Source organism: Lissotriton vulgaris, chromosome 1_1, assembly GCF_964263255.1.
Source record: "Lissotriton vulgaris chromosome 1_1, aLisVul1.2, whole genome shotgun sequence".
NCBI lineage: Eukaryota > Metazoa > Chordata > Amphibia > Caudata > Salamandridae > Lissotriton > Lissotriton vulgaris.
In genome coordinates, this window is record NC_141685.1 from 232,165,484 (window position 1) to 232,188,496 (window position 23,013).

At 40.5% G+C, this 23,013-nt stretch overlaps 30 non-coding genes across 30 annotated transcripts; all 30 read right to left on the minus strand.

Moving 5' to 3' along the window:
• Window positions 1-179: 179 nt before the first annotated feature.
• Window positions 180-252, minus strand: TRNAK-CUU (transfer RNA lysine (anticodon CUU)). The gene has a single exon. It is a non-coding gene; the product is annotated as a tRNA-Lys (tRNA).
• Window positions 253-1,888: 1,636 nt separating this feature from the next.
• TRNAA-AGC (transfer RNA alanine (anticodon AGC)) lies at window positions 1,889-1,961 on the minus strand. The gene has a single exon. It is a non-coding gene; the product is annotated as a tRNA-Ala (tRNA).
• Window positions 1,962-3,999: 2,038 nt separating this feature from the next.
• On the minus strand, window positions 4,000-4,072 carry TRNAA-AGC (transfer RNA alanine (anticodon AGC)). The gene has a single exon. It is a non-coding gene; the product is annotated as a tRNA-Ala (tRNA).
• A 341-nt stretch (window positions 4,073-4,413) lies between these two features.
• Window positions 4,414-4,486, minus strand: TRNAK-CUU (transfer RNA lysine (anticodon CUU)). The gene has a single exon. It is a non-coding gene; the product is annotated as a tRNA-Lys (tRNA).
• Window positions 4,487-6,109: 1,623 nt separating this feature from the next.
• TRNAA-AGC (transfer RNA alanine (anticodon AGC)) lies at window positions 6,110-6,182 on the minus strand. The gene has a single exon. It is a non-coding gene; the product is annotated as a tRNA-Ala (tRNA).
• Window positions 6,183-9,283: 3,101 nt separating this feature from the next.
• Window positions 9,284-9,356, minus strand: TRNAA-AGC (transfer RNA alanine (anticodon AGC)). Its single transcript has one exon. It is a non-coding gene; the product is annotated as a tRNA-Ala (tRNA).
• A 330-nt stretch (window positions 9,357-9,686) lies between these two features.
• On the minus strand, window positions 9,687-9,759 carry TRNAK-CUU (transfer RNA lysine (anticodon CUU)). The gene has a single exon. It is a non-coding gene; the product is annotated as a tRNA-Lys (tRNA).
• A 571-nt stretch (window positions 9,760-10,330) lies between these two features.
• Window positions 10,331-10,403, minus strand: TRNAA-AGC (transfer RNA alanine (anticodon AGC)). Its single transcript has one exon. It is a non-coding gene; the product is annotated as a tRNA-Ala (tRNA).
• Window positions 10,404-10,745: 342 nt separating this feature from the next.
• Window positions 10,746-10,818, minus strand: TRNAK-CUU (transfer RNA lysine (anticodon CUU)). The gene has a single exon. It is a non-coding gene; the product is annotated as a tRNA-Lys (tRNA).
• Window positions 10,819-10,967: 149 nt separating this feature from the next.
• On the minus strand, window positions 10,968-11,040 carry TRNAK-CUU (transfer RNA lysine (anticodon CUU)). The gene has a single exon. It is a non-coding gene; the product is annotated as a tRNA-Lys (tRNA).
• Window positions 11,041-11,391: 351 nt separating this feature from the next.
• TRNAA-AGC (transfer RNA alanine (anticodon AGC)) lies at window positions 11,392-11,464 on the minus strand. Its single transcript has one exon. It is a non-coding gene; the product is annotated as a tRNA-Ala (tRNA).
• Window positions 11,465-12,451: 987 nt separating this feature from the next.
• Window positions 12,452-12,524, minus strand: TRNAA-AGC (transfer RNA alanine (anticodon AGC)). The gene has a single exon. It is a non-coding gene; the product is annotated as a tRNA-Ala (tRNA).
• Window positions 12,525-12,866: 342 nt separating this feature from the next.
• TRNAK-CUU (transfer RNA lysine (anticodon CUU)) lies at window positions 12,867-12,939 on the minus strand. The gene has a single exon. It is a non-coding gene; the product is annotated as a tRNA-Lys (tRNA).
• Window positions 12,940-13,088: 149 nt separating this feature from the next.
• TRNAK-CUU (transfer RNA lysine (anticodon CUU)) lies at window positions 13,089-13,161 on the minus strand. The gene has a single exon. It is a non-coding gene; the product is annotated as a tRNA-Lys (tRNA).
• Window positions 13,162-13,513: 352 nt separating this feature from the next.
• Window positions 13,514-13,586, minus strand: TRNAA-AGC (transfer RNA alanine (anticodon AGC)). Its single transcript has one exon. It is a non-coding gene; the product is annotated as a tRNA-Ala (tRNA).
• A 330-nt stretch (window positions 13,587-13,916) lies between these two features.
• On the minus strand, window positions 13,917-13,989 carry TRNAK-CUU (transfer RNA lysine (anticodon CUU)). Its single transcript has one exon. It is a non-coding gene; the product is annotated as a tRNA-Lys (tRNA).
• A 978-nt stretch (window positions 13,990-14,967) lies between these two features.
• On the minus strand, window positions 14,968-15,040 carry TRNAK-CUU (transfer RNA lysine (anticodon CUU)). Its single transcript has one exon. It is a non-coding gene; the product is annotated as a tRNA-Lys (tRNA).
• A 149-nt stretch (window positions 15,041-15,189) lies between these two features.
• Window positions 15,190-15,262, minus strand: TRNAK-CUU (transfer RNA lysine (anticodon CUU)). The gene has a single exon. It is a non-coding gene; the product is annotated as a tRNA-Lys (tRNA).
• Window positions 15,263-16,238: 976 nt separating this feature from the next.
• On the minus strand, window positions 16,239-16,311 carry TRNAK-CUU (transfer RNA lysine (anticodon CUU)). Its single transcript has one exon. It is a non-coding gene; the product is annotated as a tRNA-Lys (tRNA).
• Window positions 16,312-16,460: 149 nt separating this feature from the next.
• On the minus strand, window positions 16,461-16,533 carry TRNAK-CUU (transfer RNA lysine (anticodon CUU)). Its single transcript has one exon. It is a non-coding gene; the product is annotated as a tRNA-Lys (tRNA).
• A 351-nt stretch (window positions 16,534-16,884) lies between these two features.
• TRNAA-AGC (transfer RNA alanine (anticodon AGC)) lies at window positions 16,885-16,957 on the minus strand. The gene has a single exon. It is a non-coding gene; the product is annotated as a tRNA-Ala (tRNA).
• A 342-nt stretch (window positions 16,958-17,299) lies between these two features.
• TRNAK-CUU (transfer RNA lysine (anticodon CUU)) lies at window positions 17,300-17,372 on the minus strand. The gene has a single exon. It is a non-coding gene; the product is annotated as a tRNA-Lys (tRNA).
• A 149-nt stretch (window positions 17,373-17,521) lies between these two features.
• TRNAK-CUU (transfer RNA lysine (anticodon CUU)) lies at window positions 17,522-17,594 on the minus strand. Its single transcript has one exon. It is a non-coding gene; the product is annotated as a tRNA-Lys (tRNA).
• Window positions 17,595-17,946: 352 nt separating this feature from the next.
• TRNAA-AGC (transfer RNA alanine (anticodon AGC)) lies at window positions 17,947-18,019 on the minus strand. The gene has a single exon. It is a non-coding gene; the product is annotated as a tRNA-Ala (tRNA).
• Window positions 18,020-20,840: 2,821 nt separating this feature from the next.
• On the minus strand, window positions 20,841-20,913 carry TRNAK-CUU (transfer RNA lysine (anticodon CUU)). The gene has a single exon. It is a non-coding gene; the product is annotated as a tRNA-Lys (tRNA).
• Window positions 20,914-21,062: 149 nt separating this feature from the next.
• TRNAK-CUU (transfer RNA lysine (anticodon CUU)) lies at window positions 21,063-21,135 on the minus strand. The gene has a single exon. It is a non-coding gene; the product is annotated as a tRNA-Lys (tRNA).
• Window positions 21,136-21,486: 351 nt separating this feature from the next.
• Window positions 21,487-21,559, minus strand: TRNAA-AGC (transfer RNA alanine (anticodon AGC)). Its single transcript has one exon. It is a non-coding gene; the product is annotated as a tRNA-Ala (tRNA).
• A 342-nt stretch (window positions 21,560-21,901) lies between these two features.
• TRNAK-CUU (transfer RNA lysine (anticodon CUU)) lies at window positions 21,902-21,974 on the minus strand. Its single transcript has one exon. It is a non-coding gene; the product is annotated as a tRNA-Lys (tRNA).
• A 149-nt stretch (window positions 21,975-22,123) lies between these two features.
• Window positions 22,124-22,196, minus strand: TRNAK-CUU (transfer RNA lysine (anticodon CUU)). Its single transcript has one exon. It is a non-coding gene; the product is annotated as a tRNA-Lys (tRNA).
• Window positions 22,197-22,548: 352 nt separating this feature from the next.
• Window positions 22,549-22,621, minus strand: TRNAA-AGC (transfer RNA alanine (anticodon AGC)). The gene has a single exon. It is a non-coding gene; the product is annotated as a tRNA-Ala (tRNA).
• Window positions 22,622-23,013: the final 392 nt, after the last annotated feature.

The window sequence follows — 23,013 nt, forward strand, 5'->3', positions numbered from 1 at the left end:
ATGAGTGATATTGCGGTGTGTTCATCTAGACTCATACCCTAGCTAATCTTGAAGTTAAATTTCCCACCAATGAGAAACCAAAGGAGATACCATTTCTGATAGTTATTGCATGTCTAATGCAAGAATATTCACCAGATTATGAGAGTCAATGCAATAATCCAGCAAAAATTACTCATTTTCGCCCAACGTGGGGCTCGAACCCACGACCCTGAGATTAAGAGTCTCATGCTCTACCGACTGAGCTAGCCGGGCTCCCACTTCAAGATGGTATGCAGACTAATCATTTTTTATGAAGGAAATCCATTCCTGGACAATTTATGGGAGTTATTGCAGGTCTAATGCAAGATTAATCTCCATATTATGAGAGTCAATGCAATATTCAGGCAAAACTTACTCGTTTTCGCCCAACGTGGGGCTCGAACCAACGACCCTGAAATTAAGAGTCTCATGCTCTACCGACTGAGCTACCCGGGCTCCCTCCTTAAGACAGTATGCAGACCAATCCCTTTTTGTGAAGAAAATCAAATCCTGGATATTCCTCTACTCTTGTTTTGCAAGGAAAGCCAGATTTATACATCCTTCAGAGGACAGAGTGTCAAAAAAAAAAAGAGAAAATGAAAACGGAAGTTGTGAGAACATCATTTTGAGATTGCATAAGAATTCAAATTCCTCTCACATGCTAAAGAATACCTGAACCCTTTTGATTAAACCACTTTAGTTGTTATAATGAGACCATATTTGAAAGCCATCTGTGATTTTTCTTTTCTTACTCTGCAATGACCTTGGCAATGACAAGTTAAAAATAAAATGTATGCAAATTTTATAATGGAGAATGCGGGCATCGATTCCGCTACCTCTCGCATGCTAAGCGAGCGCTCTACCATTTGAGCTAATTCCCCTGTGTGATTAATCTGCATAACATGAAAAAAGTAACCTTACTGCCTTCCACACTTTATTTGAAGTCCAATTGCCCATAACAGTGTTAAGTTCACTCCTAACTTATGCCTTACCTCCACTTATGGGATGTTTTACAGTTCAGGTTGGCCTGTTTACTACTCGAATATGAGTGATATTGCGGTGTGTTCATCTAGACTCATACCCTAGCTAATCTTGAAGTTAAATTTCCCACCAATGAGAAACCAAAGGAGATACCATTTCTGATAGTTATTGCATGTCTAATGCAAGAATATTCACCAGATTATGAGAGTCAATGCAATAATCCAGCAAAAATTACTCATTTTCGCCCAACGTGGGGCTTGAACCCACGACCCTGAGATTAAGAGTCTCATGCTCTACCGACTGAGCTAGCCGGGCTCCCACTTCAAGATGGTATGCAGACTAATCATTTTTTATGAAGGAAATCCATTCCTGGACAATTTTTGGGAGTTATTGCAGGTCTAATGCAAGATTAATCTCCATATTATGAGAGTCAATGCAATATTCAGGCAAAAATTACTCGTTTTCGCCCAACTTGGGGCTCGAACCCACGACCCTGAGATTAAGAGTCTCATGCTCTACCGACTGAGCTAGCCGGGCTCCCTCCTTAAGACAGTATGCAGACCAATCCCTTTTTGTGAAGAAAATCAAATCCTGGATATTCCTCTACTCTTGTTTTGCAAGGAAAGCCAGATTTATACATCCTTCAGAGGACAGAGTGTCAAAAAAAATAAGAGAAAATGAAAATGGAAGTTGTGAGAACTTCATTTTGAGATTGCATAAGAATTCAAATTCCTCTCACATGCTAAAGAATACCTGAACCCTTTTGATTAAACCACTTTAGTTGTTATAATGAGACCATATTTGAAAGCCATCTGTGATTTTTCTGTTCTTACTCTGCAATGACCTTGGCAATGACAAGTTAAAAATAAAATGTATGCAAATTTTATAATGGAGAATGCGGGCATCGATCCCGCTACCTCTCGCATGCTAAGCGAGCGCTCTACCATTTGAGCTAATTCCCCTGTGTGTTTAATCTGCATAACATGAAAAAAGTAACCTTACTGCCTTCCACACTTTATTTGAAGTCCAATTGCCCATAACAGTGTTCAGTTCACTCCTAACTTATGCCTTACCTCCACTTATGGGATGTTTTACAGTTCAGGTTGGCCTGTTTACTACTCGAATATGAGTGATATTGTGGTGTGTTCATCTAGACTCATACCCTACCTAATCTTGAAGTTAAATTTCCCACCAATGAGAAACCAAGGGAGATACCATTTTTGATAGTTATTGCATGTCTAATGCAAGAATAATCACCAGATTATGAGAGTCCAGCAAAAATTACTCATTTTCGCCCAACGTGGGGCTCGAACCCAGGACCCTGAGATTAAGAGTCTCATGCTCTACCGACTGAGCTAGCCGGGCTCCCACTTCAAGATGGTATGCAGACTAATCATTTTTTATGAAGGAAATCCATTCCTGGACAATTTTTGGGAGTTATTGCATGTCTAATGCAACATTAATCTCCATATTATGAGAGTCAATGCAATATTCAGGCAAAAATTACTCATTTTCGCCCAACGTGGGGCTCGAATCCACGACCCTGAGATTAAAAGTCTCATGCTCTACCGACTGAGCTAGCCGCGTTCCCTCCTTAAAACAGTATGCAGACCAATCCCTTTTTGTGAAGAAAATCAAATCCTGGATATTCCTCTACTCTTGTTTTGCAAGGAAAGCCAGATTTATACATCCTTCAGAGGACAGAGTGTCAAAAAAAATAAGAGAAAATGAAAATGGAAGTTGTGAGAACTTCATTTTGAGATTGCATAAGAATTCAAATTCCTCTCACATGCTAAAGAATACCTGAACCCTTTTGATTAAACCACTTTAGTTGTTATAATGAGACCATATTTGAAAGCCATCTGTGATTTTTCTGTTCTTACTCTGCAATGACCTTGGCAATGACAAGTTAAAAATAAAATGTATGCAAATTTTATAATGGAGAATGCGGGCATCGATCCCGCTACCTCTCGCATGCTAAGCGAGCGCTCGACCATTTGAGCTAAATCCCCTGTGTGTTTAATCTGCATAACATGAAAAAAGTAACCTTACTGCCTTCCACACTTTATTTGAAGTCCTATTGCCCATAACAGTGTTAAGTTCACTCCTAATTTATGCCTTACCTCCACTTATGGGATGTTTTACAGTTCAGGTTGGCCTGTTTACTACTCGAATATGAGTGATATTGCGGTGTGTTCATCTAGACTCATACCCTAGCTAATCTTGAAGTTAAATTTCCCACCAATGAGAAACCAAGGGAGATACCATTTTTGATAGTTATTGCATGTCTAATGCAAGAATATTCACCAGATTATGAGAGTCAATGCAATAATCCAGCAAAAATTCCTCATTTTCGCCCAACGTGGGGCTCAAACCCACGACCCTGAGATTAAGAGTCTCATGCTCTACCGACTGAGCTAGCTGGGCTCCCACTTCAAGATTGTATGCAGACTAATCATTTTTTATGAAGGAAATCCATTCCTGGACAATTTTTGGGAGTTATTGCAGGTCTAATGCAAGATTAATCTCCATATTATGAGAGTCAATGCAATATTCAGGCAAAAATTACTCGTTTTCGCCCAACGTGGGGCTCGAACCCACGACCTTGAGATTAAGAGTCTCATGCTCTACCGACTGAGCTAGCCCGCTCCCTCCTTAAGACAGAATGCAGACCAATCCCTTTTTGTGAAGAAAATCAAATCCTGGATATTCCTCTACTCTTGTTTTGCAAGGAAAGCCAGATTTATACATCCTTCAGAGGACAGAGTGTCAAAAAAAATAAGAGAAAATGAAAACGAAAGTTGTGAGAACTTCATTTTGAGATTGCATAAGAATTCAAATTCCTCTCACATGCTAAAGAATACCTGAACCCTTTTGATTAAACCACTTTAGTTGTTATAATGAGACCATATTTGAAAGCCATCTGTGATTTTTCTGTTCTTACTCTGCAATGACCTTGGCAATGACAAGTTAAAAATAAAATGTACGCAAATTTTATAATGGAGAATGCGGGCATCGATCCCGCTACCTCTCGCATGCTAAGCGAGCGCTCTACCATTTGAGCTAATTCCCCTGTGTGATAATCTGCATAACATGAAAAAAGTAACCTTACTGCCTTCCACACTTTATTTGAAGTCCAATTGCCCATAACAGTGTTAAGTTCACTCCTAACTTATGCCTTACCTCCACTTATGGGATGTTTTACAGTTCAGGTTGGCCTGTTTACTACTCGAATATGAGTGATATTGCGGTGTGTTCATCTAGACTCATACCCTAGCTAATCTTGAAGTTAAATTTCCCACCAATGAGAAACCAAGGAAGATACCATTTTTGATAGTTATTGCATGTCTAATGCAAGAATATTCACCAGATTATGAGAGTCAATGCAATAATCCAGCAAAAATTACTCATTTTCGCCCAACGTGGGGCTCGAACCCACGACCCTGAGATTAAGAGTCTCATGCTCTACCGACTGAGCTAGCCGGGCTCCCACTTCAAGATGGTATGCAGACTAATTATTATTTATGAAGGAAATCCATTCCTGGACAATTTTTGGGAGTTATTGCAGGTCTAATGCAAGATTAATCTCCATATTATGAGAGCCAATGCAATATTCAGGCAAAAATTACTCTTTTTCGCCCAAAGTAGGGCTCGAACCCACGACCCTGAGATTAAGAGTCTCATGCTCTACCGACTGAGCTAGCCGGGCTCCCTCCTTAAGACAGTATGCAGACCAATCCCTTTTTGTGAAGAAAATCAAATCCTGGATAATTCTCTACTCTTGTTTTGCAAGGAAAGCCAGATGTATACATCCTTAAGAGGACAGAGTGTCAAAACAAATAAGCGAAAATGAAAATGGAAGTTGTGAGAACTTCATTTTGAGATTGCATAAGAATTCAAATTCCTCTCACATGCTAAAGAATACCTGAACCCTTTTGATTAAACCACTTTAGTTGTTATAATGAGACCATATTTGAAAGCCATCTGTGATTTTTCTGTTCTTACTCTGCAATGACCTTGGCAATGACAAGTTAAAAATAAAATGTATGCAAATTTTATAATGGAGAATGCGGGCAACAATTCCGCTACCTCTCGCATGCTAAGCGAGCGCTCTACCATTTGAGCTAATTCCCCTGTGTGTTTAATCTGCATAACATGAAAAAAGTAACCTCACTGCCTTCCACACTTTATTTGAAGTCCAATTGCCCATAACAGTGTTCAGTTCACTCCTAACTTATGCCTTACCTCCACTTATGGGATGTTTCACAGTTCAGGTTGGCCTGTTTACTACTCGAATATGAGTGATATTGTGGTGTGTTCATCTAGACTCATACCCTACCTAATCTTGAAGTTAAATTTCCCACCAATGAGAAACCAAGGGAGATACCATTTTTGATAGTTATTGCATGTCTAATGCAAGAATAATCACCAGATTATGAGAGTCCAGCAAAAATTACTCATTTTCGCCCAACGTGGGGCTCGAACCCACGACCCTGAGATTAAGAGTCTCATGCTCTACCTACTGAGCTAGCCGGGCTCCCACTGCAAGATGGTATGCAGACTAATCATTTTTTATGAAGGAAATCCATTCCTGGACAATTTTTGGGAGTTATTGCATGTCTAATGCAAGATTAATCTCCATATTATGAGAGTCAATGCAATATTCAGGCAAAAATTACTCGTTTTCGCCCAACGTGGGGCTCGAACCCACGACCTTGAGATTAAGAGTCTCATGCTCTACCGACTGAGCTAGCCCGCTCCCTCCTTAAGACAGAATGCAGACCAATCCCTTTTTGTGAAGAAAATCAAATCCTGGATATTCCTCTACTCTTGTTTTGCAAGGAAAGCCAGATTTATACATCCTTCAGAGGACAGAGTGTCAAAAAAAATAAGAGAAAATGAAAACGGAAGTTGTGAGAACTTCATTTTGAGATTGCATAAGAATTCAAATTCCTCTCACATGCTAAAGAATACCTGAACCCTTTTGATTAAACCACTTTAGTTGTTATAATGAGACCATATTTGAAAGCCATCTGTGATTTTTCTGTTCTTACTCTGCAATGACCTTGGCAATGACAAGTTAAAAATAAAATGTACGCAAATTTTATAATGGAGAATGCGGGCATCGATCCCGCTACCTCTCGCATGCTAAGCGAGCGCTCTACCATTTGAGCTAATTCCCCTGTGTGATAATCTGCATAACATGAAAAAAGTAACCTTACTGCCTTCCACACTTTATTTGAAGTCCAATTGCCCATAACAGTGTTAAGTTCACTCCTAACTTATGCCTTACCTCCACTTATGGGATGTTTTACAGTTCAGGTTGGCCTGTTTACTACTCGAATATGAGTGATATTGCGGTGTGTTCATCTAGACTCATACCCTAGCTAATCTTGAAGTTAAATTTCCCACCAATGAGAAACCAAGGGAGATACCATTTTTGATAGTTATTGCATGTCTAATGCAAGAATATTCACCAGATTATGAGAGTCAATGCAATAATCCAGCAAAAATTACTCATTTTCGCCCAACGTGGGGCTCGAACCCACAACCCTGAGATTAAGAGTCTCATGCTCTACCGACTGAGCTAGCCGGGCTCCCACTTCAAGATGGTATGCAGACTAATTATTATTTATGAAGGAAATCCATTCCTGGACAATTTTTGGGAGTTATTGCAGGTCTAATGCAAGATTAATCTCCATATTATGAGAGCCAATGCAATATTCAGGCAAAAATTACTCTTTTTCGCCCAACGTGGGGCTCGAACCCACGACCCTGAGATTAAGAGTCTCATGCTTTACCGACTGAGCTAGCCGGGCTCCCTCCTTAAGACAGTATGCAGACCAATCCCTTTTTGTGAAGAAAATCAAATCCTGGATATTCCTCTACTCTTGTTTTGCAAGGAAAGCCAGATGTATACATCCTTCAGAGGACAGAGTGTCAAAAAAAATAAGCGAAAATGAAAATGGAAGTTGTGAGAACTTCATTTTGAGATTGCATAAGAATTCAAATTCCTCTCACATGCTAAAGAATACCTGAACCCTTTTGATTAAACCACTTTAGTTTTTATAATGAGACCATATTTGAAAGCCATCTGTGATTTTTCTGTTCTTACTCTGCAATGACCTTGACAATGACAAGTTAAAAATAAAATGTATGCAAATTTTATAATGGAGAATGCGGGCAACAATTCCGCTACCTCTCGCATGCTAAGCGAGCGCTCTACCATTTGAGCTAATTCCCCTGTGTGTTTAATCTGCATAACATGAAAAAAGTAACCTCACTGCCTTCCACACTTTATTTGAAGTCCAATTGCCCATAACAGTGTTCAGTTCACTCCTAACTTATGCCTTACCTCCACTTATGGGATGTTTCACAGTTCAGGTTGGCCTGTTTACTACTCGAATATGAGTGATATTGTGGTGTGTTCATCTAGACTCATACCCTACCTAATCTTGAAGTTAAATTTCCCACCAATGAGAAACCAAGGGAGATACCATTTTTGATAGTTATTGCATGTCTAATGCAAGAATAATCACCAGATTATGAGAGTCCAGCAAAAATTACTCATTTTCGCCCAACGTGGGGCTCGAACCCACGACCCTGAGATTAAGAGTCTCATGCTCTACCGACTGAGCTAGACGGGCTCCCACTGCAAGATGGTATGCAGACTAATCATTTTTTATGAAGGAAATCCATTCCTGGACAATTTTTGGGAGTTATTGCATGTCTAATGCAAGATTAATCTCCATATTATGAGAGTCAATGCAATATTCAGGCAAAAATTACTCATTTTCGCCCAACGTGGGGCTCGAACCCACGACCCTGAGATTAAGAGTCTCATGCTCTACCGACTGAGCTAGCCGGGTTCCCTCCTTAAGACAGTATGCAGACCAATCCCTTTTTGTGAAGAAAATCAAATCCTGGATATTCGTCTACTCTTGTTTTGCAAGGAAAGCCAGATTTATACATCCTTCAGAGGACAGAGTGTCAAAAAAAATAAGAGAAAATGAAAATGGAAGTTGTGAGAACTTCATTTTGAGATTGCATAAGAATTCAAATTCCTCTCACATGCTAAAGAATACCTGAACCCTTTTGATTAAAACACTTTAGTTGTTATAATGAGACCATATTTGAAAGCCATCTGTGATTTTTCTGTTCTTACTCTGCAATGACCTTGGCAATGACAAGTTAAAAATAAAATGTATGCAAATTTTATAATGGAGAATGCGGGCATCGATCCCACTAGCTCTCGCATGCTAAGCGAGCGCTCTACCATTTGAGCTAATTCCCCTGTGTGATAATCCGCATAACATGAAAAAAGTAACCTTACTGCCTTCCACACTTTATTTGAAGTCCAATTGCCCATAACAGTGTTAAGTTCACTCCTAACTTATGCCTTACCTCCACTTATGGGATGTTTTACAGTTCAGGTTGGCCTGTTTACTACTCGAATATGAGTGAAATTGCGGTGTGTTCATCTAGACTCATACCCTAGCTAATCTTGAAGTTAAATTTCCCACCAATGAGAAACCAAGGGAGATACCATTTTTGATAGTTATTGCATGTCTAATGCAAGAATATTCACCAGATTATGAGAGTCAATGCAATAATCCAGCAAAAAAGTACTCATTTTCGCCCAACGTGGGGCTCGAACCCACGACCCTGAGATTAAGAGTCTCATGCTCTACCGACTGAGCTAGCCAGGCTCCCACTTCAAGATGGTATGCAGACTAATTATTATTTATGAAGGAAATCCATTCCTGGACAATTTTTGGGAGTTATTGCAGGTCTAATGCAACGATTAATCTCCATATTATGAGAGTCAATGCAATATTCAGGCAAAAATTACTCTTTTTCACCCAACGTGGGGCTCGAACCCACGACCCTGAGATTAAGAGTCTCATGCTCTACCGACTGAGCTAGCCGGGCTCCCTCCTTAAGACAGTATGCAGACCAATCCCTTTTTGTGAAGAAAATCAAATCCTGGATATTCCTCTACTCTTGTTTTGCAAGGAAAGCCAGATTTATACATCCTTCAGAGGACAGAGTGTCAAAAAAAATAAGAGAAAATGAAAATGGAAGTTGTGAGAACTTCATTTTGAGATTGCATAAGAATTCAAATTCCTCTCACATGCTAAAGAATACCTGAACCCTTTTGATTAAACCACTTTAGTTGTTATAATGAGACCATATTTGAAAGCCATCTGTGATTTTTCTGTTCTTACTCTGCAATGACCTTGGCAATGACAAGTTAAAAATAAAATGTATGCAAATTTTATAATGGAGAATGCGGGCATCGATCCCGCTACCTCTCGCATGCTAAGCGAGCGCTCTACCATTTGAGCTAATTCCCCTGTGTGTTTAATCTGCATAACATGAAAAAAGTAACCTTACTGCCTTCCACACTTTATTTGAAGTCCAATTGCCCATAACAGTGTTCAGTTCACTCCTAACTTATGCCTTACCTCCACTTATGGGATGTTTTACAGTTCAGGTTGGCCTGTTTACTACTCGAATATGAGTGATATTGTGGTGTGTTCATCTAGACTCATACCCTACCTAATCTTGAAGTTAAATTTCCCACCAATGAGAAACCAAGGAAGATACCATTTTTGATAGTTATTGCATGTCTAATGCAAGAATAATCACCAGATTATGAGAGTCCAGCAAAAATTACTCATTTTCGCCCAACGTGGGGCTCGAACCCACGACCCTGAGATTAAGAGTCTCATGCTCTACCGACTGAGCTAGCCGGGCTCCCACTTCAAGATGGTATGCAGACTAATCATTTTTTATGAAGGAAATCCATTCCTGGACAATTTTTGGGAGTTATTGCAGGTCTAATGCAAGATTAATCTCCATATTATGAGAGTCAATGCAATATTCAGGCAAAATTACTCGTTTTTGCCCAACGTGGTGCTCGAACCCACGACCCTGAGATTAAGAGTCTCATGCTCTACCGACTGAGCTAGCCGGGTTCCCTCCTTAAGACAGTATGCAGACCAATCCCTTTTTGTGAAGAAAATCAAATCCTGGATATTCCTCTACTCTTGTTTCGCAAGGAAAGCCAGATTTATACATCCTTCAGAGGACAGAGTGTCAAAAAAAAAGAGAAAATGAAAACGGAAGTTGTGAGAACTTCATTTTGACATTGCATAAGAATTCAAATTCCTCTCACATGCTAAAGAATACCTGAACCCTTTTGATTAAACCACTTTAGTTGTTATAATGAGACCATATTTGAAAGCCATCTGTGATTTTTCTGTTCTTACTCTGCAATGACCTTGGCAATGACAAGTTAAAAATAAAATGTATGCAAATTTTATAATGGAGAATGCGGGCATCGATCCCGCTACCTCTCGCATGCTAAGCGAGCGCTCTACCATTTGAGCTAATTCCCCTGTGTGATTAATCTGCATAACATGAAAAAAGTAACCTTACTGCCTTCCACACTTTATTTGAAGTCCAATTGCCCATAACAGTGTTAAGTTCACTCCTAACTTATGCCTTACCTCTACTTATGGGATGTTTTACAGTTCAGGTTGGCCTGTTTACTACTCGAATATGAGTGATATTGCGGTGTGTTCATCTAGACTCATACCCTAGCTAATCTTGAAGTTAAATTTCCCACCAATGAGAAACCAAAGGAGATACCATTTCTGATAGTTATTGCATGTCTAATGCAAGAATATTCACCAGATTATGAGAGTCAATGCAATAATCCAGCAAAAATTACTCATTTTCGCCCAACGTGGGGCTCGAACCCACGACCCTGAGATTAAGAGTCTCATGCTCTACCGACTGAGCTAGCCGGGCTTCCACTTCAAGATGGTATGCGGACTAATCATTTTTTATGAAGGAAATCCATTCCTGGACAATTTTTGGGAGTTATTGCAGGTCTAATGCAAGATTAATCTCCATATTATGAGAGTCAATGCAATATTCAGGCAAAACTTACTCGTTTTCGCCCAACGTGGGGCTCGAACCCACGACCCTGAGATTAAGAGTCTCATGCTCTACCGACTGAGCTAGCCGGGCTCCCTCCTTAAGACAGTATGCAGACCAATCCCTTTTTGTGAAGAAAATCAAATCCTGGATATTCCTCTACTCTTGTTTTGCAAGGAAAGCCAGATTTATACATCCTTCAGAGGACAGAGTGTCAAAAAAAAAAGAGAAAATGAAAACGGAAGTTGTGAGAACTTCATTTTGAGATTGCATAAGAATTCAAATTCCTCTCACATGCTAAAGAATACCTGAACCCTTTTGATTAAACCACTTTAGTTGTTATAATGAGACCATATTTGAAAGCCATCTGTGATTTTTCTGTTCTTACTCTGCAATGACCTTGGCAATGACAAGTTAAAAATAAAATGTATGCAAATTTTATAATGGAGAATGCGGGCATCGATCCCGCTACCTCTCGCATGCTAAGCGAGCGCTCTACCATTTGAGCTAATTCCCCTGTGTGATTAATCTGCATAACATGAAAAAAGTAACCTTACTGCCTTCCACACTTTATTTGAAGTCCAATTGCCCATAACACTGTTAAGTTCACTCCTAACTTATGCCTTACCTCCACTTATGGGATGTTTTACAGTTCAGGTTGGCCTGTTTACTACTCGAATATGAGTGATATTGCGGTGTGTTCATCTAGACTCATACCCTAGCTAATCTTGAAGTTAAATTTCCCACCAATGAGAAACCAAAGGAGATACCATTTCTGATAGTTATTGCATGTCTAATGCAAGAATATTCACCAGATTATGAGAGTCAATGCAATAATCCAGCAAAAATTACTCATTTTCACCCAAGGTGGGGCTCGAACCCACGACCCTGAGATTAAGAGTCTCATGCTCTACCGACTGAGCTAGCCGGGCTCCCACTTCAAGATGGTATGCAGACAAATTATTTTTTATGAAGGAAATCCATTCCTGGACAATTTTTGGGAGTTATTGCAGGTCTAATGCAAGATTAATCTCCATATTATGAGAGTCAATGGAATATTCAGGCAAAAATTACTCTTTTTCACCCAACGTGGGGCTCGAACCAACGACCCTGAGATTAAGAGTCTCATGCTCTACCGACTGAGCTAGCCGGGTTCCCTCCTTAAGACAGACTGCAGACCAATCCCTTTTTGTGAAGAAAATCAAATCCTGGATATTCCTCTACTCTTGTTTCGCAAGGAAAGCCAGATTTATACATCCTTCAGAGGACAGAGTGTCAAAAAAAAAGAGAAAATGAAAACGGAAGTTGTGAGAACTTCATTTTGACATTGCATAAGAATTCAAATTCCTCTCACATGCTAAAGAATACCTGAACCCTTTTGATTAAACCACTTTAGTTGTTATAATGAGACCATATTTGAAAGCCATCTGTGATTTTTCTGTTCTTACTCTGCAATGACCTTGGCAATGACAAGTTAAAAATAAAATGTATGCAAATTTTATAATGGAGAATGCGGGCATCGATCCCGCTACCTCTCGCATGCTAAGCGAGCGCTCTACCATTTGAGCTAATTCCCCTGTGTGATTAATCTGCATAACATGAAAAAAGTAACCTTACTGCCTTCCACACTTTATTTGAAGTCCAATTGCCCATAACAGTGTTAAGTTCACTCCAAACTTATGCCTTACCTCTACTTATGGGATGTTTTACAGTTCAGGTTGGCCTGTTTACTACTCGAATATGAGTGATATTGCGGTGTGTTCATCTAGACTCATACCCTAGCTAATCTTGAAGTTAAATTTCCCACCAATGAGAAACCAAAGGAGATACCATTTCTGATAGTTATTGCATGTCTAATGCAAGAATATTCACCAGATTATGAGAGTCAATGCAATAATCCAGCAAAAATTACTCATTTTCGCCCAACGTGGGGCTCGAACCCACGACCCTGAGATTAAGAGTCTCATGCTCTACCGACTGAGCTAGCCGGGCTTCCACTTCAAGATGGTATGCGGACTAATCATTTTTTATGAAGGAAATCCATTCCTGGACAATTTTTGGGAGTTATTGCAGGTCTAATGCAAGATTAATCTCCATATTATGAGAGTCAATGCAATATTCAGGCAAAACTTACTCGTTTTCGCCCAACGTGGGGCTCGAACCCACGACCCTGAGATTAAGAGTCTCATGCTCTACCGACTGAGCTAGCCGGGCTCCCTCCTTAAGACAGTATGCAGACCAATCCCTTTTTGTGAAGAAAATCAAATCCTGGATATTCCTCTACTCTTGTTTTGCAAGGAAAGCCAGATTTATACATCCTTCAGAGGACAGAGTGTCAAAAAAAAAAAGAGAAAATGAAAACGGAAGTTGTGAGAACTTCATTTTGAGATTGCATAAGAATTCAAATTCCTCTCACATGCTAAAGAATACCTGAACCCTTTTGATTAAACCACTTTAGTTGTTATAATGAGACCATATTTGAAAGCCATCTGTGATTTTTCTGTTCTTACTCTGCAATGACCTTGGCAATGACAAGTTAAAAATAAAATGTATGCAAATTTTATAATGGAGAATGCGGGCATCGATCCCGCTACCTCTCGCATGCTAAGCGAGCGCTCTACCATTTGAGCTAATTCCCCTGTGTGATTAATCTGCATAACATGAAAAAAGTAACCTTACTGCCTTCCACACTTTATTTGAAGTCCAATTGCCCATAACACTGTTAAGTTCACTCCTAACTTATGCCTTACCTCCACTTATGGGATGTTTTACAGTTCAGGTTGGCCTGTTTACTACTCGAATATGAGTGATATTGTGGTGTGTTCATCTAGACTCATACCCTACCTAATCTTGAAGTTAAATTTCCCACCAATGAGAAACCAAGGGAGATACCATTTTTGATAGTTATTGCATGTCTAATGCAAGAATAATCACAAGATTATGAGAGTCCAGCAAAAATTACTCATTTTCGCCCAACGTGGGGCTCGAACCCACGACCCTGAGATTAAGAGTCTCATGCTCTACCGACTGAGCTAGCCGGGCTCCCACTTCAAGATGGTATGCAGACTAATCATTTTTTATGAAGGAAATCCATTCCTGGACAATTTTTGGGAGTTATTGCAGGTCTAATGCAAGATTCATCTCCATATTATGAGAGTCAATGCAATATTCAGGCAAAAATTACTCGTTTTCGCCCAACGTGGGGCTCGAACCCACGACCCTGAGATTAAGAGTCTCATGCTCTAACCGACTGAGCTAGCCGGGCTCCCTCCTTAAGACAGTATGCAGACCAATCCCTTTTTGTGAAGAAAATCAAATCCTGGATATTCCTCTACTCTTGTTTTGCAAGGAAAGCCAGATTTATACATCCTTCAGAGGACAGAGTGTCAAAAAAAATAAGAGAAAATGAAAACGGAAGTTGTGAGAACTTCATTTTGAGATTGCATAAGAATTCAAATTCCTCTCACATGCTAAAGAATACCTGAACCCTTTTGATTAAACCACTTTAGTTGTTATAATGAGACCATATTTGAAAGCCATCTGTGATTTTTCTGTTCTTACTCTGCAATGAACTTGGCAATGACAAGTTAAAAATAAAATGTATGCAAATTTTATAATGGAGAATGAGGGCATCAATCCCGCTACCTCTCGCATGCTAAGCGAGCACTCTACCATTTGAGCTAATTCCCCTGTGTGTTTAATCTGCATAACATGAAAAAAGTAACCTCACTGCCTTCCACACTTTATTTGAAGTCCAATTGCCCATAACAGTGTTCAGTTCACTCCTAACTTATGCCTTACCTCCACTTATGGGATGTTTTACAGTTCAGGTTGGCCTGTTTACTACTCGAATATGAGTGATATTGTGGTGTGTTCATCTAGACTCATACCCTACCTAATCTTGAAGTTAAATTTCCCACCAATGAGAAACCAAGGGAGATACCATTTTTGATAGTTATTGCATGTCTAATGCAAGAATAATCACCAGATTATGAGAGTCCAGCAAAAATTACTCATTTTCGCCCAACGTGGGGCTCGAACCCACGACCCTGAGATTAAGAGTCTCATGCTCTACCGACTGAGCTAGCCGGGCTCCCACTGCAAGATGGTATGCAGACTGATCATTTTTTATGAAGGAAATCCATTCCTGGACAATTTCTGGGAGTTATTGCAGGTCTAATGCAAGATTAATCTCCATATTATGAGAGTCAATGCAATATTCAGGCAAAAATTACTCGTTTTCGCCCAACGTGGGGCTCGAACCCACGACCCTGAGATTAAGAGTCTCATGCTCTACCAACTGAGCTAGCCGGGCTCCCTCCTTAAGACAGTATGCAGACCAATCCCTTTTTGTGAAGAAAATCAAATCCTGGATATTCCTCTACTCTTGTTTTGCAAGGAAAGCCAGATTTATACATCCTTCAGAGGACAGAGTGTCACAAAAATAAGAGAAAATGAAAATGGAAGTTGTGAGAACTTCATTTTGAGATTGCATAAGAATTCAAATTCCTCTCACATGCTAAAGAATACCTGAACCCTTTTGATTAAACCACTTTAGTTGTTATAATGAGACCATATTTGAAAGCCATCTGTGATTTTTCTGTTCTTACTCTGCAATGACCTTGGCAATGACAAGTTAAAAATAAAATGTATGCAAATTTTATAATGGAGAATGCGGGCATCGATCCAGCTACCTCTCGCATGCTAAGCGAGCGCTCTACCATTTGAGCTAATTCCCCTGTGTGTTTAATCTGCATAACATGAAAAAAGTAACCTTACTGCCTTCCACACTTTATTTGAAGTCCAATTGCCCATAACAGTGTTCAGTTCACTCCTAACTTATGCCTTACCTCCACTTATGGGATGTTTTACAGTTCAGGTTGGCCTGTTTACTACTCGAATATGAGTGATATTGTGGTGTGTTCATCTAGACTCATACCCTACCTAATCTTGAAGTTAAATTTCCCACCAATGAGAAACCAAGGGAGATACCATTTTTGATAGTTATTGCATGTCTAATGCAAGAATAATCACCAGATTATGAGAGTCCAGCAAAAATTACTCATTTTCGCCCAACGTGGGGCTCGAACCCACGACCCTGAGATTAAGAGTCTCATGCTCTACCGACTGAGCTAGCCGGGATCCCACTTCAAGATGGTATGCAGACTAATCATTTTTTATGAAGGAAATCCATTCCTGGACAATTTTTGGGAGTTATTGCATGTCTAATGCAAGATTAATCTCCATATTATGAGAGTCAATGCAATATTCAGGCAAAAATTACTCATTTTCGCCCAACGTGGGGCTCGAACCCACGACCCTGAGATTAAGAGTCTCATGCTCTACCGACTGAGCTAGCCGGGCTTCCACTTCAAGATGGTATGCGGACTAATCATTTTTTATGAAGGAAATCCATTCCTGGACAATTTTTGGGAGTTATTGCAGGTCTAATGCAAGATTAATCTCCATATTATGAGAGTCAATGCAATATTCAGGCAAAACTTACTCGTTTTCGCCCAACGTGGGGCTCGAACCCACGACCCTGAGATTAAGAGTCTCATGCTCTACCGACTGAGCTAGCCGGGCTCCCTCCTTAAGACAGTATGCAGACCAATCCCTTTTTGTGAAGAAAATCAAATCCTGGATATTCCTCTACTCTTGTTTTGCAAGGAAAGCCAGATTTATACATCCTTCAGAGGACAGAGTGTCAAAAAAAAAAGAGAAAATGAAAACGGAAGTTGTGAGAACTTCATTTTGAGATTGCATAAGAATTCAAATTCCTCTCACATGCTAAAGAATACCTGAACCCTTTTGATTAAACCACTTTAGTTGTTATAATGAGACCATATTTGAAAGCCATCTGTGATTTTTCTGTTCTTACTCTGCAATGACCTTGGCAATGACAAGTTAAAAATAAAATGTATGCAAATTTTATAATGGAGAATGCGGGCATCGATCCCGCTACCTCTCGCATGCTAAGCGAGCGCTCTACCATTTGAGCTAATTCCCCTGTGTGATTAATCTGCATAACATGAAAAAAGTAACCTTACTGCCTTCCACACTTTATTTGAAGTCCAATTGCCCATAACACTGTTAAGTTCACTCCTAACTTATGCCTTACCTCCACTTATGGGATGTTTTACAGTTCAGGTTGGCCTGTTTACTACTCGAATATGAGTGATATTGCGGTGTGTTCATCTAGACTCATACCCTAGCTAATCTTGAAGTTAAATTTCCCACCAATGAGAAACCAAAGGAGATACCATTTCTGATAGTTATTGCATGTCTAATGCAAGAATATTCACCAGATTATGAGAGTCAATGCAATAATCCAGCAAAAATTACTCATTTTCGCCCAACGTGGGGCTCGAACCCACGACCCTGAGATTAAGAGTCTCATGCTCTACCGACTGAGCTAGCCGGGCTTCCACTTCAAGATGGTATGCGGACTAATCATTTTTTATGAAGGAAATCCATTCCTGGACAATTTTTGGGAGTTATTGCAGGTCTAATGCAAGATTAATCTCCATATTATGAGAGTCAATGCAATATTCAGGCAAAACTTACTCGTTTTCGCCCAACGTGGGGCTCGAACCCACGACCCTGAGATTAAGAGTCTCATGCTCTACCGACTGAGCTAGCCGGGCTCCCTCCTTAAGACAGTATGCAGACCAATCCCTTTTTGTGAAGAAAATCAAATCCTGGATATTCCTCTACTCTTGTTTTGCAAGGAAAGCCAGATTTATACATCCTTCAGAGGACAGAGTGTCAAAAAAAAAAAGAGAAAATGAAAACGGAAGTTGTGAGAACTTCATTTTGAGATTGCATAAGAATTCAAATTCCTCTCACATGCTAAAGAATACCTGAACCCTTTTGATTAAACCACTTTAGTTGTTATAATGAGACCATATTTGAAAGCCATCTGTGATTTTTCTGTTCTTACTCTGCAATGACCTTGGCAATGACAAGTTAAAAATAAAATGTATGCAAATTATATAATGGAGAATGCGGGCATCGATCCCGCTACCTCTCGCATGCTAAGCGAGCGCTCTACCATTTGAGCTAATTCCCCTGTGTGATTAATCTGCATAACATGAAAAAAGTAACCTTACTGCCTTCCACACTTTATTTGAAGTCCAATTGCCCATAACACTGTTAAGTTCACTCCTAACTTATGCCTTACCTCCACTTATGGGATGTTTTACAGTTCAGGTTGGCCTGTTTACTACTCGAATATGAGTGATATTGCGGTGTGTTCATCTAGACCAGAGGTCTTCAAACTTTTTGATGCCGAGACCCCCTTGTAAAACCTTTTTAGGGGTAAGGACCCCCTTCCGACAAAAGTTTCTAGAAACTGGTACTCCTCATCATCATCTTTTGACAACCATAAATGCGCCTGTTAGGCCTCATCACATCCATCCATCATTCATTCACCCACACTTTCACACATCCATCCATCCATCCATCCATCCATCCATCCATCCACACTTTCATCTTTCCATCCATACATCCATCCTTTACCCCTCCACCCTTCCATCCATCCACCCATCATTCATCCACCCATCTTTTCACACATCCATCCACCATTCATCCATGCAACCTTTTATCCATCCATCATTCATCCATGCAACCTTTTATCCATCCATCCATCCATCCATCCATCCATCCATCCACCCTTTCATCCTCCCATCCATACATCCATCCTTCATCCATCCACCCTTTCATCCATACATCCATCCACCCACCCTTTCATCCATCCATCCACCCATCATTCATCCCCCCACCTTTTCACACATCCACCCATGCATCATTCATCCATCCATGCATGCAACCTTTTATCCATCCATACATCCATCCATCCTTCCATCCATCCACCCTTTCATCCATCCATCCTTTCATCCTTCCATCCACCCTTTCATCCATCCATTCATCATTCATCCACCCACTTTTTCACACATCCTTCCATCCTTCATCCTTACATCCATCCATCCACCCATCATTCATCCACCCACCTTTTCTGTGCCTCTCTCATGGGGGGGGGGGGGGTCAGTATCTCTCTGCTCTTCTTCCTTCTTTCCCGATCATGGGAGGGCATCTCTGTGCCTCCCTGTTGGGGGCGGGGGACGTGTCATTGGACTCACAGCTCCAGGCGCGCAATATGCATTGACCACAAAGGGCTACACTACAGGCTGCTCCCCCAGCCCCCCTCCGCCTCCCCCCGCCCCCCACCTCTCCTCCTCCCCCAGAAACAGCTTCAGGGACACACACACACACACAGCCACACCCGAGTACTTGACAGGTCTTTAGAAGACCTTTTACATGTTAATGAGGCTTTGATGTTTTTCACACCTCGGTGAGGCCTTCGATCAGCCGCCAGGAACTGTGTGCTCTGGCAGAATCGGCGACCCCCTTCCAAGGACTCCGCGACCCCCCTGGGGGTCGCGCCCCACAGATTGAAGACCTCTGATCTAGACTCATACCCTAGCTAATCTTGAAGTTAAATTTCCCACCAATGAGAAACCAAAGGAGATACCATTTCTGATAGTTATTGCATGTCTAATGCAAGAATATTCACCAGATTATGAGAGTCAATGCAATAATCCAGCAAAAATTACTCATTTTCACCCAACGTGGGGCTCGAACCCACGACCCTGAGATTAAGAGTCTCATGCTCTACCGACTGAGCTAGCCGGGCTCCCACTTCAAGATGGTATGCAGACAAATTATTTTATATGAAGGAAATCCATTCCTGGACAATTTTTGGGAGTTATTGCAGGTCTAATGCAAGATTAATCTCCATATTATGAGAGTCAATGGAATATTCAGGCAAAAATTACTCTTTTTCACCCAACGTGGGGCTCGAACCAACGACCCTGAGATTAAGAGTCTCATGCTCTACCGACTGAGCTAGCCGGGCTCCCTCCTTAAGACAGTATACAGACCAATCCCTTTTTGTGAAGAAAACCAAATCCTGGATATTCCTCTACTCTTGTTTTGCAAGGAAAGCCAGATTTATACATCCTTCAGAGGACAGAGTGTCAAAAAAATAAGAGAAAATGAAAATGGAAGTTGTGAGAACTTCATTTTGAGATTGCATAAGAATTCAAATTCCTCTCACATGCTAAAGAATACCTGAACCCTTTTGATTAAACCACTTTAGTTGTTATAATGAGACCATATTTGAAAGCCATCTGTGATTTGTCTGTTCTTACTCTGCAATGACCTTGGCAATGACAAGTTAAAAATAAAATGTATGCAAATTTTATAATGGAGAATGCAGGCATCGATCCCGCTACCTCTCACATGCTAAGCGAGCGCTCTACCATTTGAGCTAATTCCCCTGTGTGTTTAATCTGCATAACATGAAAAAAGTAACCTCACTGCCTTCCACACTTTATTTGAAGTCCAATTGCCCATAACAGTGTTCAGTTCACTCCTAACTTATGCCTTACCTCCACTTATGGGATGTTTTACAGTTCAGGTTGGCCTGTTTACTACTCGAATATGAGTGATATTGTGGTGTGTTCATCTAGACTCATACCCTACCTAATCTTGAAGTTAAATTTCCCACCAATGAGAAACCAAGGGAGATACCATTTTTGATAGTTATTGCATGTCTAATGCAAGAATAATCACCAGATTATGAGAGTCCAGCAAAAATTACTCATTTTCGCCCAACGTGGGGCTCGAACCCACGACCCTGAGATTAAGAGTCTCATGCTCTACCGACTGAGCTAGCCGGGATCCCACTTCAAGATGGTATGCAGACTAATCATTTTTTATGAAGGAAATCCATTCCTGGACAATTTTTGGGAGTTATTGCATGTCTAATGCAAGATTAATCTCCATATTATGAGAGTCAATGCAATATTCAGGCAAAAATTACTCATTTTCGCCCAACGTGGGGCTCGAACCCACGACCCTGAGATTAAGAGTCTCATGCTCTACCGACTGAGCTAGCCGGGCTTCCACTTCAAGATGGTATGCGGACTAATCATTTTTTATGAAGGAAATCCATTCCTGGACAATTTTTGGGAGTTATTGCAGGTCTAATGCAAGATTAATCTCCATATTATGAGAGTCAATGCAATATTCAGGCAAAACTTACTCGTTTTCGCCCAACGTGGGGCTCGAACCCACGACCCTGAGATTAAGAGTCTCATGCTCTACCGACTGAGCTAGCCGGGCTCCCTCCTTAAGACAGTATGCAGACCAATCCCTTTTTGTGAAGAAAATCAAATCCTGGATATTCCTCTACTCTTGTTTTGCAAGGAAAGCCAGATTTATACATCCTTCAGAGGACAGAGTGTCAAAAAAAAAAGAGAAAATGAAAACGGAAGTTGTGAGAACTTCATTTTGAGATTGCATAAGAATTCAAATTCCTCTCACATGCTAAAGAATACCTGAACCCTTTTGATTAAACCACTTTAGTTGTTATAATGAGACCATATTTGAAAGCCATCTGTGATTTTTCTGTTCTTACTCTGCAATGACCTTGGCAATGACAAGTTAAAAATAAAATGTATGCAAATTTTATAATGGAGAATGCGGGCATCGATCCCGCTACCTCTCGCATGCTAAGCGAGCGCTCTACCATTTGAGCTAATTCCCCTGTGTGATTAATCTGCATAACATGAAAAAAGTAACCTTACTGCCTTCCACACTTTATTTGAAGTCCAATTGCCCATAACACTGTTAAGTTCACTCCTAACTTATGCCTTACCTCCACTTATGGGATGTTTTACAGTTCAGGTTGGCCTGTTTACTACTCGAATATGAGTGATATTGCGGTGTGTTCATCTAGACTCATACCCTAGCTAATCTTGAAGTTAAATTTCCCACCAATGAGAAACCAAAGGAGATACCATTTCTGATAGTTATTGCATGTCTAATGCAAGAATATTCACCAGATTATGAGAGTCAATGCAATAATCCAGCAAAAATTACTCATTTTCGCCCAACGTGGGGCTCGAACCCACGACCCTGAGATTAAGAGTCTCATGCTCTACCGACTGAGCTAGCCGGGCTTCCACTTCAAGATGGTATGCGGACTAATCATTTTTTATGAAGGAAATCCATTCCTGGACAATTTTTGGGAGTTATTGCAGGTCTAATGCAAGATTAATCTCCATATTATGAGAGTCAATGCAATATTCAGGCAAAACTTACTCGTTTTCGCCCAACGTGGGGCTCGAACCCACGACCCTGAGATTAAGAGTCTCATGCTCTACCGACTGAGCTAGCCGGGCTCCCTCCTTAAGACAGTATGCAGACCAATCCCTTTTTGTGAAGAAAATCAAATCCTGGATATTCCTCTACTCTTGTTTTGCAAGGAAAGCCAGATTTATACATCCTTCAGAGGACAGAGTGTCAAAAAAAAAAAGAGAAAATGAAAACGGAAGTTGTGAGAACTTCATTTTGAGATTGCATAAGAATTCAAATTCCTCTCACATGCTAAAGAATACCTGAACCCTTTTGATTAAACCACTTTAGTTGTTATAATGAGACCATATTTGAAAGCCATCTGTGATTTTTCTGTTCTTACTCTGCAATGACCTTGGCAATGACAAGTTAAAAATAAAATGTATGCAAATTTTATAATGGAGAATGCGGGCATCGATCCCGCTACCTCTCGCATGCTAAGCGAGCGCTCTACCATTTGAGCTAATTCCCCTGTGTGATTAATCTGCATAACATGAAAAAAGTAACCTTACTGCCTTCCACACTTTATTTGAAGTCCAATTGCCCATAACACTGTTAAGTTCACTCCTAACTTATGCCTTACCTCCACTTATGGGATGTTTTACAGTTCAGGTTGGCCTGTTTACTACTCGAATATGAGTGATATTGCGGTGTGTTCATCTAGACCAGAGGTCTTCAAACTTTTTGATGCCGAGACCCCCTTGTAAAACCTTTTTAGGGGTAAGGACCCCCTTCCGACAAAAGTTTCTAGAAACTGGTACTCCTCATCATCATCTTTTGACAACCATAAATGCGCCTGTTAGGCCTCATCACATCCATCCATCATTCATTCACCCACACTTTCACACATCCATCCATCCATCC